This window comes from Tympanuchus pallidicinctus, unplaced genomic scaffold (assembly GCF_026119805.1).
Source record: "Tympanuchus pallidicinctus isolate F22 unplaced genomic scaffold, pur_lepc_1.0 scaffold8, whole genome shotgun sequence".
In the NCBI taxonomy this organism is placed as follows: Eukaryota; Metazoa; Chordata; class Aves; order Galliformes; family Phasianidae; genus Tympanuchus; species Tympanuchus pallidicinctus.
In genome coordinates, this window is record NW_026294802.1 from 54,975,167 (window position 1) to 54,991,470 (window position 16,304).

General features: G+C 48.6%; 1 long non-coding RNA gene across 2 annotated transcripts; it reads left to right on the forward strand.

The window, feature by feature from the left end:
- The first annotated feature begins 466 nt into the window (after positions 1 to 466).
- Positions 467 to 5,580, forward strand: LOC128073351 (uncharacterized). 2 transcript variants are annotated; one of them, XR_008202686.1, is made up of 3 exons: positions 467 to 613; positions 3,311 to 3,454; positions 4,201 to 5,580. It is a non-coding gene; the product is annotated as an uncharacterized LOC128073351 (long non-coding RNA). The 2 variants fall into 2 exon arrangements; XR_008202687.1 differs by lacking the exon at positions 467 to 613 and adding an exon at positions 624 to 839.
- Positions 5,581 to 16,304: the final 10,724 nt, after the last annotated feature.

Genomic DNA, 16,304 nt, shown 5'->3' on the forward strand with positions numbered 1-16,304 from the left:
GCCTGGATCCCATTAGAAATGTGTTAATCGGAGAAGAATGACACACATCTCTGCTCTGAGGTACGTATAAATTTGGTGTGACACTGAAGGAGACCTTGAAGGTGGGATGCCTGCACTGCTGCTGCCAGTATGTGGCTGTGAGTCCCTCCTTAACTCCAGCGCTGATGATGTCCTCCTCCCATGACTCCCATAATTTTCTTGTCCTGAGGCTGTCCCAGTAGCAGGCATTCAGTTTTTTTGATTGGCTTCATGGTGTGAAAGCAATAGTTGAGCTTTCTCTCCTCGCAGAGGAATAACTTTATTTTTTCCCCTGGCAAGAGGAAGAGTGATAATGGAAAGAAGTTTTGTGATCTCTTCCTGAAGTATGGTACGGTCACACGGCGAGGACTGTTTTGCATAGGAGGCATCAGCAGGTGGTACAATTGCGTGCAGTATGCGCGACATTTCCTTACGGATATGAGAGAACTGTCAGCCTGGGGAGGAGTTGGCTCCGCGTGGCCCGGGAGGTCGAGGTCAGCGCTCTCCTTGGCCACATTCCCAGGGCAGAGCTTGTGGGACCCCAGCACCCAGGGCAGCCTGCGCTGACGGGAAGAGGCTCGCGGGTGTCCTGTGGGTACGTGACTAAGCGCTGTGGTATTTGGTGGGGCTTTACTTCCAGATGTTGAGAGAAACGGAGTTTGGTGCAATTTAAGCTCTCATTTTAGAAAATATATTTCTAATCTTTGTGGTTACGTGAGAACTCTCTAAAACATGAAATGAATGCAGCCTGCTGGCTCAGAGACCAGAAGGCAAAGGAGGAGAAGTGGAAGCGTCTCTGTGCTGTGCTGGGGAGCGCTGCGGTTCGTTGGGGCAGAGAGTGGATGGTGGGAGGGCGGCAGGGGCTGCGTGCTGCCCTGCTCACTGCAGGGCTCAGGGCTCGGTGCTCCCGTCTGATAGATCCTGCTGTCTGAGCACAGCCCCGATGCTGTGGCAGCTGCAGCCATGGGAGGACCATTCTGGGGTGCAGCGCTGCAGCAGCCATTTAAGCTGTACTTTACGGATTCATCAACTTGTGCTTTAATTCTTGGTGCTCACAGCTTTAAGTTTTAAAACTCTGCTACTTTATAATCTCCACCTCTGAGATCCCTATTATTCCCTTTGTGCAATTACTGTGGATCAGAGTTGAATTTATTTTTACCCTCTTGTTTTTCCCTTTGCTGCAATGCCTCTGGGAGTGAATTCTGGGAAGAATCTGCTTTGGTTTTAAGCTGTGTGGTGCCGCCTCCTCTCCCATTATCACTCCCTGCTTTCAATGGCCCCATTGTGCTGTCGGTGCCTGCACTTTGCCTGGTTTCAAGCAAGGGGAAGAAGTTGCTCCATCCCGATGCTTCCTCCCTTTGCTCAGCAGTGCTCTCCTGCCCTGGCTGCACATGCAGGGCAGGTGGAGCGGCCACGGGGAGGATTTGTGGTGTCAGTGCATTGCACATGGGATTTCTTTCAGGGCTGTTTTCTTGTGAAACCGTTGGCTTCTGCCACTGCTTGAGGAAGGATACAAAAAACATTCTGGTGATGAAAAAAAAATGTTGTAAAATAGAATTATTTTTACGTAATTACTTTCTGACTGCATCAAACCCTGTCTGTTGTGCATTTCTCAGGCTTTATTGAATCTGAGTCAATTTCCTTCAGCTTTGTCTCATTTCTCTTCAAAGTTGTCTCATCTCAGCTCCGTGATATTTGTGTTGCTGTCCTTTCCGCAGACCCGCATCCGCGCTTCAACCCTGGTGAGAGTTTGCCGGCCCCACACTGGAGGTGTCCATGGCTGCTGCACACCTGGCTGCTGTCCCACGCAGTCCCTGTGCAGGCTGACAGCACGAGGCAGCTGCTCTCCTGTGCTGTCCCCAGGAGCACAGCCCTTTTCTGTGCATCCCGTTGTTTCCTGGAGGATTAAAATGCCCCCGGCCCAACTGCCTGCCCTGCTGACATTTCCCCCAGGTCTTTTCCCTTTCCTCTCCCCTTTTTGCCCAGCGCTCAGTCCTTTCTTTGGCTGCTGGGCCCCACGGGCACACTGTTAGCAGTGTGGGGCTGTGGGGTTTGTGCGGCGCAGTGCGTTCAGCTCTGAGGAATATTTTGGATCCCAACGTGAGCACCTGGTTAATGAGCTGTGGTTCCAGTGCTCGCTGCAGAAGTGTTGCAAACATAATGGGGACAATATTTGCTTAAAATTTGTTTTGAAAATGTATGGCATTTTTTTCTTAGTTTGCTCAGTGTTTTTTTTTTTCCCCGCATCTTATTTATTTTGGACTGTGAAACTATTCTAGTTATTTCCCTTTTTTTTTTTTTTGTTTTGAATAAATTTCCCTTTACTGTTCTGCAGACAGAATGACACTACGGGCTGTCATCTTTACTTCCTGGACATATTGTATTATTAATGCTTTTTTAAAACTTCTTCTTTTTATCAGTTCTATGATTAGAAAAGCTTGGTTTTTGAGTCTACAGCCTCCCTTCAGAAACAGGGTGTTAATTGCCTGTGACCCGTGTGCATGGTGTGGAAATGGAGCGTGGGGTTGGCTGGGGAGTTCCCAGGTGGTGCAGGAACCTGGCCCTGCTCAGCACTGCCTGACTCTGCCCGACTCCCCGGGAAGGTTTCCCCCCTGCTGCCCCGAGGCAGTGCTGCTGTCAGCCAGGTCTGTGCCCCGCGCCCAAGCGGCAGCTCCTGTCCCCCTGATGGCCCTCACAGAGCAGTTCTCAGCCTGGCCCATGTGATGGGTGAATCCAGGTCAGAGAGCATGGTCCCCTCACATCTGCTCAGTGCTTGCTGCTGACATTTTCATTCAGCCTGTCGGTACTGGGCAGCGATGGAGGTCTATGAAGGGGGGACAGAAACATCTTTCTGCTGGGCAGGACAATGGCAGGACCTCCCAGTAACTGCAGCTGTGTCGGGGCTCTGAATACAACAGGCCACTCTTGGCAGTGCTACTGAGGTCTGGCTCTTGGAAAGCAGCGCTGTGATTCAGCTGTCACTCAGCTCCCAGCAAAGGCAGCTTTGAAAAGGCGCCTCTGCTGCTCTCCTGGAGTAGCAAATATTTCCTAGGCCTCTGCTGCTGAATGGGAGAGATTGCCATTGTCCTCCGTCCCCTCTCAGGCTTGCTGGGCTTGCTATAAATGGGCCTTTTGCAAGGGAACAATAAGCTCAGCGAAGGGTCCAGGTTGCACATGTCTGAGCAGTGAGAACACTCGAGCACTTTTTCATTGGCTCCCGAGATGTGAAAAGCTGGGCAGCGAGAGCAGGTTTATTTTCCAGCCACAGCTGTGGGTTTGTTTTCTCTCTCAGGTTGCGCTGTGCTGGGTGTACATCTGCGCGTTTCAGCTCATTTCCTAGAAAATGTCTTCACCTCAGCGTTTCCTTTGGCCTCAGAAATCCGTTTCCTGCTGTACTCAGAGCTGTGTGATGTGTTCGCAGCAGAACCGCAGCCAGGTGGGACCGCCTGCTTTCGCATCTCTGCTGTGACAAACTTGGGCTCGGCTTTGGTAGAGTAGCCCCAAACTCGCATTGCTTTGTGGCTTTGTGGAAAACCACATGCACCTCTCTGATTCAAACCCGACTGAAAAGCCATGCATGGCTCGGGCTGAGGCTCACAGTGATTCTGGGGTTAATTCAGGCTGAAGATGATGTTCCTCAGCAATCTGAATGGAGGCAAAAGGTAAAATTTTCTGCCTGAACCACTGCAGCTGCAGAACATTTTCTGTTTTTTCTTTGACCTTGTCATGAAACTTCCAGCATCACAGAATTAGATGCTGCATTTTGGGTAGGACTGATATTATTCCTGTTCTCCTCCAGAAAATGAGCCGTAGTGATCTTTGGGTCACTTTTAAACATCAGTGTAAGTTATTAAACCCCAGCCTGATCCCAAGTGTAGAATAATGTATTCACTTCCTCCACCTCTAACCTGTAATTCACTTTCTAGGGGGTCTTTTAGCAGTGATCTGTGTAGAAATGATGCAAGACCAAGGATCAGCATTCAGGGACTTGGAGCCTTCTTGCTCCCATGAGGGCAGCTGACATTGTTTGCTTTGTTTTCCTGACACTGCATGGATAGAGAAGAGGGCACTGCTCAATGTATGTGATTTCTGCTTCCATACGCTACAAATTAATGCTGGCTTTTATTTTAAAATGCTATCGGAAAAATGCTATCAGAAAAAACAATTATTTGTTCTTTTCAGATATTCTGTGGTCTGATTTTCCTCCTGTGCTGGTGTTACTCTGCTGCAATTTGCATCGGAGCTTTTCCTGATTTAGGCTTGAGTGAAAGGAGAACCAACAGCAGCCAGGCTGCAGGTCCAGGAGCTCTGTGCTGTGGCTCGTCCTCCAAATGCCAGTGAGGAAAATCTCTTTGGAAGTTTCTGCCTTGCTCATCCCATTTACTGAAACCAAATTTCAAGAAGCTAATCGGGCAGAGAGTGCAAAGGATGAAACATTAGAAATCAAATTAATGAAGCTGAATCACCAATTTGTGACCTAGAAGACTATTAGGAGTAGTCAGAATTAATTAACTCCTCTTTGCAATGCTTCTGAGGGAGGCAGCTAGTCAGGCGTGGGGACCCGAAGGACACGGATGGGATCTGACTACCTGGAGCTGCACAGAAATGCAGCATGCTGCTCCTGGGCCCCAGATGAACTCCAGGGGTGACCGGGAAGCGCAGTCAGGAGGAGCAGAATGGAGAATCGTCCCTTCCTGCGTCCTGCTGCTTCATGCTTATTCAGGGACATGCAGAGAAGCTGTGAAAGGGCTGCCATGCAGTCCTGCCGTCCAGCACAAGAGAAGCTGCACAGCTCCCAGTGGGCAGAGTGGACGTGCCGTGTTGTGGCTTGGCAGCCTGGAGCTGGGTCCCAGCATCAGCCCTGCAGTGGGACGGGACATCAGCACACAGCAGAGCAGCCTCCCGTGGTCCCAGAGGGCTGGCAGCCACCAGCCAGAGGTATGGGAATGGTGACACAGTGCCCTGCTGATATGCTGCTGATTTAATCAGAAGCAGGACTGAGCCTAATTCTTTCAGGGTAAGGTGGTCCATGGATCAAACTGCGGATTCTTTCCTTTCAAAGGTGGGAGTTTTAGACAGCTCTGGCTGATCATTGCTGAAATAAGTTGGTCGTTTGCACTACTCAGTGATATGAAATCAGCTTATCAATTGAAGTGAACGTGAGAGGCAGTACCCAACTGAGTAATTCTGGAGAACTTTAAAGATGAGTATTTTCCTCACTGATCTTTTGGGGGCAAATATGGAAGGAAGAAGATATCACTTTTTTTTTTTTTTTCACTAACCAGAACTGCGGTGTTTTTTGAGTTGATAAACTCCTTTGTGTGCTAAACAGCCCATGGGAGAAAGAAGGGAAGGAAGGATTCGTGGAGACGTGGCTCCAGGTCCTTGAATAATGCATTGTTCAGTAAATTGACTGTCCGACCTGGAAACAGTGCGCTGTGTGTGATCAACATCGACATTGCTGGCTGGACAGCTTACAAAGAAGCATTTTGGAATTAATTTGATGATTATGAAAATGTCTTAGATCCTTTGCTGAAGGCTAAATAAACACAATTAAAATATTCTTAGTTTTCACTGCGCTTTGTTCAGTTCATTAAGTGTAACTAGAGCTTCCAGTTATCTGCATTTAGTTTTTCAAAAAATTGGAGGGTATTTTTAGAGCAATGTAAAGCTTATTGCTAATTACACCTGGGGGGAAATCTCATTAGGTATTCATTTGCTTTCAGAGTTTAAAACAATTCTAATGAGCTGCATTAGTTGTGATAACACTGACTGACTCTCCCTTGTCTGCTCCCCCTGGCCTGTCTGGAGCAAACAAAGCTGCTCTGGGGCCGGCAGCTCTGCGAATGTGACCTTGGTGCTCTTCAGGTGGGGGAAGCGCAGTGCCGAGGCCGAGCAGAGGCTTGGGAGCACAGCGCTGCGGTGCTGCTGCCGCTGCTGCCCTGGCATCGTGGGCTTGGCCAGGCCCTGAGAGGCCACGCGAGCACCTGTGGCCGGGCCGAGCCAGGGGGGTGCAGCTGGGGCTGCGCAGCTCTTGGGCTCGGAGGAATTCACAGGACCCTGCAGGAGCAGCTGCTGCCGTTGGACATCTCTGCTGCTCGCGGTCCCTGCAGTGCGGGTTGTCAGCCGATGTGTCTGCCTGGAACAGCGGGCACAGACCAGCGTGGTTCTCTGCTCTGCTGGCTCCCAGAAGAACTGCTGTTGTACCACTGTCTGGGGGTCGGAAGGACTTCTGGGGAGAGCCGCTGCTGCCTTGGATGACCTGCGGCTGGGGCCGTGATGCTGTTGAAGCTGGAGTGAAGAGCTGGCCTGCCTTACTTAGTGTGAAGAGTGCTGAAGCAGGGCAGATAGAGCAGAACCATTTTCATTTCTCATTGGTACATTTTGGATGAATTGAGAAGCTGAGGGGAATTCAGTCTTTGTGCTGAATGCATAAATTACTGGGGGCTGAGCTTTTCATCCCTCCCCAACAATGCCTCAAACCCAACAACTTCTGTCCAGTGTAAGTTTTGATCCTGCTCCTTTCCGTTGTACAGATATAGCATCTTTGTCAGGGCAGTTTGGATATATGGAGGATAAAAATCACAACTGCTCCACACAACTTACTGTAACTAGCCCATGCAATCATTTGAATGTGTTTAAGTCAGCTCTTTCTAATCATGCAAAGCAACATAGTGGCCTGGGAAGATACCTGTTTATAAGGCTATGTAAGCAACGTAAGATATTCATCTCCTCATCTGGCATGCAAGGAGGGAAGCTGTTTGCGCACACATATCTCTATAACAGGAAGGTGTCTGTGAGCTGAGACACTCCTCTGGAGACCAAGGAGACTCAATGTGGATGTAAAGTGGCACTTTGAGACAGGTTTACTGCTGCTTCCAGGCAGAGGCTGTGAATTGAGCAGCAAGATAATGGTGTAGGAGTGATCACACACATAGCAGGATATATGGGATTCTTTGGTAATTGGGGACATTTTGGCATTGGAGCTGAGCAGGATGAGAACAAGCTGGAGGAGTCTGCATGTCAGCAGGAAGGAAAAGGCTAGCGGCAAAGATGGAAGCTAATTTTGTTTTAATCTATTGGTTGTGGAGTAGAGAAGCGTAAAGAGGCAAGTAGAAATGTCAGGCTCGGCTACTGGCAGAGAATGCACCCGAGTCGCCTGGACCAAAGTTGTAAGTAGAAAGGTGGAAACCAGACTTTATTCCTCAAAGGAAAAGAGAGCACAGAAAACGAAGCTTTCAGGGAGCGCGGGTATGAAGTGGATGGTTGGTACCAAACCCCCTACTCTATGGCTCTCTTATTAGAGAGGTTAAAGGAACTGTGGGTCTAAATTGGAAAGGTTTTCACAGGCACTTCACAGAGCTGAAGTGTTTTGCACGAGATTCCTCAAAGGTGGAAGGCGGACAGCCTCCCACCATTATTTAAGGAACGACCCAGATGTGCACCAGGGTCTTGCAGGGAAGTTCGTTTCTCTTTAGGTGAAGACAAGTCTTAGAAAATGTTTTAATAGATGAAAAGTGGCCTGTTGAGAAACGCACAGCTTGACCAAAGATAGCCAGTGTGGTTTCCGGAAAGGACCTTTTCTGCCTCGCTAACTTTTGGAAATTTCTTTTTTTAGAACATACGCTCCTGTCAGCATAGACAAGAGGCTGAGCAGCAGTCAGGAGAGCCTTGGATCTTCAGACAGTGTTTGACAGGGTCCCACGTCGGAGGTTAATGTCTAAAGGTGGGGAGTTGGAAAGGGGAAGAATTGGCTCACTGATTGAAAATTGGCCAGAGGACAGGAGCAAAGTGGGGAAAGGAAGCATAAATAGAAGCCTTTCAAGATGAAAGACAAGTTAATAAAGGAGCATGTACTGTAGGAGACTGCACTGGCGGATCCTGGTCTTTCTGATAGTTAGAGTGTATGAAAGACCTGGCTGAGGACATAGAAAGCAAGATTTCCTAGTTTGCAGATCACATCAGATTCAGAAGGAAGTGGTGAATAATGAAGAATTCCAATACAGGCAAATTGGAGACCAACTTCTAGTCTCTAACATGATGGCAAACTTAGATCCAGATGAAATAATGGATTTTACAGCGAGATATTTGGTTACTGTATCTGACTTCCCTGTAGCAGTCTGGGATGGTCATTGCTTTTAGTACATCCCAATGGGCTGTATTTCTTGCTGAGCTGCTGAAGGAGCCTCACGGAGTGTGCATGTGTGCATGGTAAATTTCATTCTCTTTTTGAGTTGAGGGGAAAACAACTGGAAATGTTTCAAACGCAGAAGCATCTGAATGGAAAAGGGCAGAAAGCAGGGCTGAATGAACTAGCTTAGAAGAAATGTACAAATAAATATTCCTTTCATATTCAATCCAAAGTTCAGTATAGCTCAACCTAGTTGGAGAACAAGCCCGCATACATAGGGAAGTCCACCTGATCCTTGAATTTCTGCCTCAAAATTTAAGAGACGTCTTCTCAGTATGTCCTGCCCCTGCAGTGGTGAACAGCTCTAGACAAGAGGAGGCCTTTTAGAATAGAATGGCTGTTTCCCAAGCACGCTGCATGTCAGCAAGGCAATTCACGAGTCTGTACGTTACCTGAGGGAGCCTGGCTGGCTGAAAGGGAGCACATCTGTCTGCTGGTCTATCAAAGATGGATGGCGGTTTCCACTGTCTCAGAATGAATAGTGGAAGGAAGAGGTATCTGTGCTAGTGCTTAAGTGGTACTTCTCCGTCAGCCTTCAGGTACTGCAATTAACCCTAACACGAACAGCAGCCTTGGGAGCAGAGTACTGCAGTGGGAGGAGCTGTGCTGAGACGGGTTGGGTCTCAGTGGTACTTCTGCCCCATTTGCCCATAGCAGGGTTCCTAGTCCTGGGCCTCAACCTGCTCGGAAATCTGCTGGATGAAAACATGTAGCTGTGGGATGAGGAGTAGTTTGACTGAGGATGGCATAGAAGCAGACTTTGAGATGCTCTGAGCTTCTTCCAAAATGTCTGTTTTGAAAGCTAAACAGACTCTGTTTTACAGTGTTTTTTTCTTCCATAGTGAAATCAGCCTTACCTTTCCCCTGGTCTCTTATCCTCCAACCAGGCTTGTGCAAATTCCTTTGGTTATTTTTGGGATACTAATTAAGTGTGCTGTAGAAATTATATTATACAACTGGTAATGAGCAAAAGCTCAGATACAGTCATATACCAACCAAACCTTGGCAAAATGTAATGAGCTCAGTATTTGATACTTTCTTATTCTGCACCTGATTTTTTTTCTTGTCTGAGAAAAAAATTCCCGCTATAATGAGCCTAAATCAAATAACGTTTTCAACGGAGATAGGTAATGAAATGTTAGTCAGACCCATTGCAATGGGCAGATCTGTTACTGCTTTGTAGGGTCTTAAAAGGAGCTCAGAGATAATGGCAAAATGGCTCTTGCTGCAGGTCCTCCAGGCCGGCCGTATGGGTTGTGCAGGAATGTCATGGAGAGCTTTGCCTTTCAATCCCAGCACGTTCGGAAGATGAGTTGCCGCTTTGCTGAAAGCGATGGGATTGAGACAAGAAAAGCCACTTTCGTTTTGGGATCAAACCAGGAGATTCTCTGTGCCAAGAGGGAACCTGGAATAAGTATCAAGTCTTGCAGGAACGCCAGGGGAACTAAATATGTGTGCTTGGCCTCATGGCAACGACAAGGGAGCTTGTAAAGCAAATAGTTGTGAGCTACTGAGCTCGTTGTTCACCAGGGAGAGGAGCGGTTTGCTGGAGCTCTAGTTTCCATATTAGCATCGTACAACAGCCTCATCTATTAGGATGGTGTGCTCTTATGTCTGAGATGCTGCGGCAGTGCTGAATCGCTTCCCCAGACACCAACTTTTTAGTTTCTGAGCAGCAAGGTTGTTTGGAAAACAAAATATTGGTCCCCCAAGAAACTCTGATATTTTAGATTTTTTTTTGTCCTAAATTGTAATAAAAATCAAAATGTTGAAATGCTACATTGGACAGAACATCTAAAATATTTCAGCTGGGACAAAACTCGCAAAATATCATTATCAAAACATTATCTTTCTCTAATACAGAAGCATCTCAGAGCAATAATTTCAATGTGTTAGAGATGATATATAACATTAAAGTATGTGGGGATATAGACTTCAGAATGTAGGAACAATTTGTTCAGAAATATTCCTACTACAAACTTTGTTGAACTGCCTGTGTTCCCAGGGAACACTTCTGTTCTTGATGAAACAGCATTTTCTGTTTTTTTGACACGTGGACATAATCATTCTGAGCAGCAAGGCTGCAGTGGCAGCAGCAAGGATGGGCACAACTCTTGTCACCCAATTTATTTAATGTTTGTTTTTGCTTCAGCTGTAGTCCTAGAAGTGTCTCACACTTGCGCTGCCTTTGGCCTTATCTCTCTGGGCTATTACTGCATGGTTTGGAAACTGAATCCAGGCTCTGACCCATCACACACGACAGAGGACTTGCTTTTGAACTGGGCAGTAGCAAGAACGGGATCCATAGCTGTTTCAGCCACTGTCTCTCCCTGTAGACGTGCAGTTTCCAAATGTCAGTGTTTTACTTCATCTCTCCAGTGCCCACCAAGGCACTCTTTCTGAATACCTGTTCTGTTGAGACTTGAGGCAGCTCTGGTGGCACATCACTGTGTGCCCAGCAGCAGGTTTTCCCCATCCGGGGATGTCCCTGCCTCCCTGCAACTCAGCCTGAAGACAGCAGCAACTGAGACTTCACATCACCCACGGCAGCAAGAGGAGAACAGGATTTGTGTATTCTTTTCAAAATCTTTCTAGCAAACTCCTTCACTTCTGGAGTGGCAGTCAGAGGCTCTGCTGTGCAGGCTCTTCAGACAGGGATTAGTGATTGTATTCAGCAGAAGACTTCCTCCTTTCATCTCTAATAGGATTTGCTTGGGAAGAGCCAAGATGAAATTGGCACTTGGAGGTGGCAGGATTGTGGTGACGGACACACGGACTCTCAGGGATGCCCCAGCGGGGACTGTGGCACAGGGGAAGAGTGCCCCAGGAGCAGCACCACCGGCAGCGTGGGCTGTGCACTTCCCTGATGGGACTGCGGGGTGCCCAGTGCCATTCCTCACCTGGTACCGCATGGTGACCCTGCACAGTGCTGGGGATGTCTTGGGGTACATAAACGTGCTGCTGCTAATTTGCTCTTGCTGAGCGGTTCCCCTGGGTTTAGGTCACTGCTGCTGAAGGAGCTGTTCCCTGAGGATTAGAGGAGGAGCACTGTCCCAAAGCACCTTCTGAGGAGGTGTTGTGTCTCTGCTCTGCCTCCTTGTTTGGTCAGGGATCCTGGTGCAGGTTAATCCCCGAGTTGGGCAGCCTCATCCCTTGTCTTTTATTGCTTGGTGTCCATTCTGCAGGCCAGACTGATGAGCTCAACAAGGAAAGAGCCCAAGTTGCTTGGCCTCTGCAACAGGCTCTGCCTGATGCTTGGGCAGCCTCAAGGCCTTTGCTGTCTTTCTAAACACTCTCCTTCTCTCCGGTAGAGCAGCCTTATTACAGCAATAAAAATAACAAGGTCCCTGCAGACCTCTTTATAAAGAACAATTTAGAACCAGGAGTAAGTGTGAGGATCGGGATGAAAATAGGCTATCACAGTGCTAATGTGATATACAGGAGCGATTCGGGCATTATATTGGTGCGGAGAAGCTGTGTGCCTCGGGAAGGCTGGGACTCAAGGTAGGACCCAGGGCAGGGCAGGAGCCATGGGTTCTGCCCCCAGTGGGGTGACGTGACAGGTGTGCAGTGGTTCTGCTGGGTTTAGTGAATCCAAATATCAAATATCAAATCAGTCCATCCAAAAGCAACCTTGGTGTTTAGGTATGTTAGTCTGGAACAGTGAAAACAAAATGCATTCCCTGTTCATTGCGGAGGAGATGGAATGATGACCTTTAAAGGTCCCTTCCAACTCTAAACGATTCTGTAGTTCTATGATTCTGCGATTCCATGCTACCATTCACCTCCATGGACATTTCCAAGTGCCGCTCATGACCTCCCCAATGCTGGGCTGAAGAGAGGCATACAAAGCAAAGGCAGCAATGCAAAGCCCCCAGGTGTCACCTCCTTCCACAAATGCTGCTGTGTCTACACCTCTGGTCTTTGGCACTGGAAACTCACTAAAACCACACATCTCAGGAGACCGCAGGCACAAAGCAAAGGCAAATTGATTGCTGAGGTTGCCCAGGGAATAAGAAGGTTAAGTGTCTTGTGAGGGTAGTAAGAAAAGGTAAAGCTTTTGCATGTGATTTGGGAAGAGCAAGGAATGGATTTGTGTTCCTGATGGGAGAAGCATTTGTGAATGGAAAACCTGCTGTTAGAACTGGTGTTTTCTTCCAAAGGACAAAAATCCTGAACCGCAGTGCACAGTAAAAGTCTGCTCAGCTGCAGCAGGGGCGAGACCAGCTGTGCTGCAGACAGAAGGCAAGCAGCCGGCAGGCAAGGGAAGGATCTTTTCCCATCTCCTGCTTCAGTTCAAATGGAGGGTAAATAGGAAACAAGCCAGGATTCCTGAAGAGGCTTTCAGGCACATACATTGCATCATGTGTCAGGAGGGAAGCATTCGGAAGGAAAGCTTGCATTAATGGCACATGCACAGTACCATCTATTTCTTTTTTCAAAGTGAACTTACAGAACAGCATACGTTGAGAGATAAGAGATAATAGCAGCTCCTGATGTCAGTGAGATGGAGCAGGTAGAATTATAAAGGGTCATTTATAAAGAATTGGAATATTAATCATGGCAACACTCTCTCCCTCCTGCTCTTCACAGGTGCTTTTTTTCTGGGGAGGGGATGTGTCCCCCTGCTCACACAGTGCCTCTGAGTTCCTGCTCTGCTTTCTGACCCCTTCCCTCAGGGCAGTTGCCCTCTGGTAGCTGTGGGTGGGAGCCTGGACCAGGGGGCTCTTCTGCTGACTTCCACTGAGGTGTGCTAGATTCCAGGCTTTGCTCTGTGCAAGTCAGGAGACCAGCGGCTCTGCAGCTGCAGGAACTCGGCTGCCCAGTGGTGTTACTTCCTGTGTGACATCTGCCCTGCTGCTATCTCGAAATAGAGCAAGATGGAGATGCTGGAAAACCCAGAATGGCTTTACTTGGAAACCTCATTAAATGGAAATCACTTTTGTTCTAACTGAACTTTGTGATAACTGTAGCAGGTTGGAGTATTCACTTCCTATAGCTATACCACTAGCAGCAGCTTTGCTAAGCTATGAAGTTTGTCATTCTGCACCTCTGTTTTCAGTCTGTACCAGGAGCTATGAACAGTTCCGTGTGCTCTATCTTTCATACCCAGGTTTATCAAAGCAACTCCTGCTGCAGTGCTGCAGCTGCAACATGCGAGTGGGATGAGTGCATATTGATTTATTTATAAAGGGCAATGAGAAATCACTATCCCAGCTAAGAAATTCACAGATAAGGCTGCGCAGTGTGAGCACTTGGCTGTATGTGCACAAGGAGCAGCTGCGTTGGTGCGGGGCTCAGCTATGGCATCAACCTCTGCCACCTGCCTGGGGAGCAGTGTGAGGATGGGAAGGCAGGGTGCTGCAGCCCCACTTGCTGCCAAGTACTGGTCAGCTGGGCACAGGGCAGAGGAGCCCTGAGTCTGGCTCTGCAAGCCTCTGTTTCATCCTCATGTTTCTGCCTTGGCTCACTCCTTGGCTCCCTTGGCAGGATCTTGGCAGCAGCGCAGTGCCCATCGCACTTGGAGGCCCAGCTCCAGCCCTGTGGCTCGAGTGTTGCTAAATGAGCGATGCAATCAACTGGGGAGCCCAGGCCTCTCTTGCATATTAAGTTACTGCTGCCTCCTCACTATGTTTTTCTGTGCTACAGGCAAGACCTTGTAGCCTTTCTTTTTGCTTCTGTAAGGATTATCTGCCTTGCTAAACACTTGGGCTGGTCCCAAGGAAACTGAAGCACCCACAGGGAAATGTATTTCTAAAATACAGAGCAGCGCCTTTCTATGCTGCCTTCCACAGAGCTCCCTTCTGCTGACCAGTGGATGCGTGCCGACAGCAGTCCCTGCACAGCCCCCTGCCCAGCAGCACGTCGATGCTGCCGAGCTCTGCTCTGCTCCTGCCTGGGAGGGCGGCCGGCTCTGAGCCCTGCTGGCAGCTCCTCCTCGCGTCGTGCGAGGCTTGCGAGCACGAGATTGCTATAATATTGAGCAAGGTTTTCCAACACATGCTTTTCTCTGGCAAATCGCCACCCACAGCACAGTGTGCCAACATAACACTTTGACTTAAAGAGGGAAAACTGCCAGATAAATGTTTTAGTTGCAGGCCTGTTTCATTGTTGAATTCTAAAATCTTGGCGAAAGCCGTTGCCAGTGGATGGGGAAGCAGCCTTGCTGCTGGGGCTGGTGAATAGGGACCTGAGTGAATGTGTTCAGGAATGACATTTGGTGGACATCACCCACCAGCTCATTACGTTCCCTGCTTTCTGCAGCGGAGATGCACAGAGCAGGTCAGTGACAGCCGCGTGGGGGACTCTGTAATTGTTGAGTGCTTGGCAAGCAATAGGATTTCCTGTGATTTTGAGGCATTTCTCAATGTTTTGGGGACACCTAAGCCTGTAGCTTTCTTTTCAACATGCTGTCCTTTCATGGCTGTGGGGATAGGTCCCTGGCACCAAGAAACTTTTCAGTGGAGCGGAACAGTATTGGATGAAGATGGAATTTGCATTTGAGTGGGACATAGCTCTGCTCCCTGCCACACCTGAAATGTTTCCTTTGGAGTACTGCCATTGCTGTGCTCCCTGTTAATTGCATGCAAGCTCTCCTACAACTCTGAGCACCCAGTGACAGTTGTGTGTGCACCATCTGGGCATAATGACATCCAGAATAACATAATTGGATTAGAAATAGAAATAGAGTAGAATAGAAACAAACTGCTGTAATTGTTGATTTTCAGAAGAAAACCCTGCCTGTGTGTGTAGATAGCCACCTGCACGGCATTTCTGAACAGGTATCGCTGTGTCTTAAACAAGAACTTCCTTTCTATTTATTCCCTACTGGTCTTGGTGGGAAGGAGGAGGGACTTGTGTTATCAGCACTGAGATGAGCCTGAGCTGAGTAGGGCCGTCTGAGGGCTGTGAGGTGAGCTTAGCGTCGGGGCTGCTCACACCCTCTCCTTCCATTTGCATCATGTAATTGAAGAGCATCTTTGAGCTGACAAAGTGCCCAGGCCATAGCTTTTCATCTGCGTGATCTGCCCCGCAGTGCTGAGCCCTGTTGAGTGGTGCTGCTGCTACGACACACAGGACTTCAGAGAGAAAATCAAACTTCTCTAAATTCCAGTAAGCGAATTTGTGACTCTTCATGGCAACTCCGCATTATTCCCAGGTTGTTTGCTATTTTCTCTGTTCCTCCTTCCCTGCTGCCTTCATTATCACGCTGAATATCACCAGGGCAGCATGACAAGAATCTGGAGAGACACATTATTAGGACAGCCTTGTTCATACCTCTGAACTGCATCGTTTGTTAACATTTCTAAGCTTGAAAGGGTGGGGGAGGATGGCAAAATCTGATTCTCCAGATGAGAAAGACACGTTCTAGCAGCGTGGCTCAGTGAGATGTGCACTTCACCCTTGTTACAGTGACGGTCTGTTGGCAGCACCAGGAGCCCAGCCTTTCCAGGGGCAGCTCGGGGGCCCTGAGGGCACAGCTGTGGGGCCGCAGAGATGAGCTTCCCTGTGCCCAATGTGAGCAGCTCTGCCCCTGTGCCGTGCAGTTACAGCGCGTTACAGAGCTCTGAGAAGTGACATGCTGTATGAAGACTTGCAGACAGGATTGCAGCAGCAGTGAGCAAAAGCTTCGTTAAAAAAGACCCTGCTCTGTGCATGTGGTGCTGTGTTTGCAGAACCCAGCAGTGCGATGAAGGCAGGGATGGGAGTGCCAGCTGGGGCTGTTTGAGCCTGGGGCTTGGGCACCTTGATATAACCTTCAGTACGCTGCCAAAGGCCTCATCTTCCAGTGAGTTCAGCTTTCATTGTTGCTGCAGACCTCGTCTGCCTTCAGCGTTACTCTGCCAGGATGCCTCTGCTGTCCTGCTCCAACCAGGTGCCCAGAGCCTTCCAGGGTTCCCAGGAACTTGGGCAGGATGCGGTGTGCAGGGCTGGCATCCTGACACAGTGACTTCCCTCAGCTCCCAGAGTGCCAGCAGGGGAGCTGAGGGAAGTTCCTGTGGACAGGAATGTGTTATTGCTGTTTCCTGTTACGAAAAACCACCAAAGCATCAAATCTTGGTGGTTTCACTTGTTTATCTCAAAATGAACTAAG